Below are 2,896 nucleotides of genomic sequence, written 5' to 3' on the forward strand. Positions count from 1 at the left end.
AGATAAGTAATTTTATTATTCTTAATCATGAAAACATCTTCTTTTCGATGGCAGGATCAAACCCCACCAGTTTCAACTGGTCAACCAGCAGGATGTAACTTATTTAATTCAAATCCAGGCTTCCTTTTTAGTAATGTTGGCAAAATTCTTAGGGGATGGGTAATAGTCTTGGTAATTGAGTTTTAGCCATTATGTATATTAATGTAGACAGGAATCCGAAGTCATCAATTTTGCAAAAGATCAGGCTTTGGAACCCGCAGCAAATACTCCTATTAGCACTGTTTCTAATGCAGGGACCTTGGCACAATATCAATTTGGATGGAAATAAGCTCTTCTTGCTGTGGGGTTACTGGCTATTTCAGGTGGTGGGACCGCTTTGGTTTTTATGGTACTTGGGTAACCCAAGTTAGGTTGGAGCAGTATCCTGTTATTTTGGGTGAAAATGCACAATACATATCGCGTAAATAAAATCAATAGAATCACTTCTTGTGCTAGTCTCTAGTTTTGTGTTTCCAGTTGTGCTCTAGATCAGTTTGGTAATAAATCAATTATGTCTGCTGCAAGCTTTTCGGCTCTGGTGGCTGGATCCACCTATGTTGGCTTGAAACCTATCCCGCCAAAGCTGTTTCAGATGAAGGATTCAGTTGCGTGGAACAGGAAGACTGTTTCGAATGGATCTAAAACTCACTGTATGAAGGTACTTTGATCGGAACTTGTATTTTTATTTTTAATTTTTTTTAAGCTGTTTATATTACCACCTTTTGTACTGCTTATAGTTGGCTCTCGTTTGTGTGTAAACAGACTTGGAATCTGATTGATAACAAGAAGTTTGAGACTCTCTCCTACCTTCCACCTCTCACCGATGATTCAATCGCTAGGGAAATTGATTACATGATGAAAAAAGGATGGATTCCATGCCTTGAATTTGATGCAGTAAAATAGATACTTCATAATTTCTTTATTAGTATGATTAATACATATCCTACTGGAAATGTTCTACAGTTTTTGTTCAGCTAGATAGTTCTTAATTGCTTTTATCTACAATTGCATCAATTTTAAGTGTTAAAGAGATATGACAACTAGTTATTGCAGAAAGTGTGACTTCTGGTAATTGAATTGTATTGTGAGCTCCCTTTGTTTGGCAAAGATAACATCTGGAATACAACCACTAATTCTTAAAAAAATTTGCTATTTGCATCCACTCTTTATCATAATTTAAATTATGTTGTAAACTTTCAGTTTAGCAGGTGTCTTGTTTCTTGATAGTTGATAGTGATAGAACTTGACTCCAATGTTAGAAACTGCATATTTTTATATAGAAAATATTCATTGTGTGTCCGATGTTATCAAATTTTCTATAAATGCAATCCAAATTGTGGCACTGATAAATAATTTTGTTCAATCTTGAAATTGCCATCTCTGGAGATGAACTTTCTGTTTCTTTTCTCTCTTGCATGCACAAAATCATTATATAAATCAATGGCTTGAAGCAATACTCTGTGGTCTGAAGTTTTTTGTTAAGCAGGGGTTGAAATACTGATCTCTTGTTCTGAACATTTTTGTCTACAGCTGGGGTATATTTATCGCGAGAACAGCAGAATTCCTAACTACTACGATAGGAGGTACTGAACAATGTGGAAGCTTCCCATGTTTGGTTGCACGGACGCATCTCAAGTCCTCCATGAAATCACGGAATGCAAGAAGGCATATCCTAGTGCTTACATCCGGTGCCTGGCTTTTGATAACATTAAGCAAGCTCAATGTATGTCGTTCATCATCCAAAAGCCCACAACCACCTCCTAGATTCTCTGCTCCTTGAAAAAGTTGCAGTGCGACCCTGTTCTGCTTCTGCATGTTCAATGAAATCAATGAGTGATTCCATAGGGTAATTCAAAATTTCCTTATTCTAAACTGCTTACAGTAGTTATTATTGCTAAAAGGAATTGGCTGTACATAGTTGCTTGTATCAGTTATGTTGTCATACTCAACAAATATATCATGGGTGCATCTGTGCATTTCTTGTCACAAACGTCCTTATTTAAAACTGGTTTTATATAAGTTTGCATTTTCGTACTTGCCATATATTTTCAAGGGAGCTTTTGGTCTTTAGAATGCCAGAAATCATTGTTCTAAATCTACTCCAGTTATAAACAGGTGGTTGACTAGGTCATCAATTTTGATGACAAGTTCCACCTCACCTTTTAACTTGAGAGGCGATTATGTTGTGCTCTTTTTAATAATCTATGTTATTTCAACCCAGGAATTCATAGTCTGCAGTTAGTAATCATATTTGACCTTGTAGTTCACCTGCTGGTCCTGAAACTCAAATAGTATAATAGATATTCTTGTTGATGAAAACAATAATGGGAGCCTGCACTTGCTAAGAAACGCATACTACCTAGGTAAATAATTGTCTGAACGTTGGAATAATATTAATTTTTATGTCTGAATGTTGTTGTTTGACTTGGTTTGGAAGTGCAGCAAAGTTTCTTGAGTTGTTTTAGGATATGTTATTGATGATTTCTCTCACTTCTTCCTCTAATGCTTCTGAAAATGCACTCCGACACAAGTAAATAGAAACTCATAAGTAATCAAAACTTAGTAACAAACAAGTAGACCCAGTATGCACAACTTGAAATACGTCTAAGTTGACTGTTAAATTCTTTTACATATGTCTTTTTGGGTGGTTAATGCAGCACCCATGTGGTCGATTTGATCGTGCACATGGCATATATCCAGTAAGTGGAGGATCGTATTTGCTTGCTTGGGATAAAGCGGCTTGCTCATCTTGTCCTCTGCAGTTGTTGAGATATCTAAATAATGGGAATTTATATGGACCCTTGTTGTCTTGTGTAGAGAGGATTTATGTCTCAGATTTTGAAGAGTGTTCAAAACG

General features: G+C 36.2%; 1 pseudogene; it reads left to right on the forward strand.

The window, feature by feature from the left end:
• The first annotated feature begins 550 nt into the window (after nucleotides 1–550).
• On the forward strand, nucleotides 551–1,803 carry LOC141699787 (ribulose bisphosphate carboxylase small subunit, chloroplastic-like; annotated as a pseudogene).
• The last annotated feature ends 1,093 nt before the right edge of the window (nucleotides 1,804–2,896 follow it).

Source organism: Apium graveolens, unplaced genomic scaffold, assembly GCF_009905375.1.
Source record: "Apium graveolens cultivar Ventura unplaced genomic scaffold, ASM990537v1 ctg1301, whole genome shotgun sequence".
NCBI lineage: Eukaryota > Viridiplantae > Streptophyta > Magnoliopsida > Apiales > Apiaceae > Apium > Apium graveolens.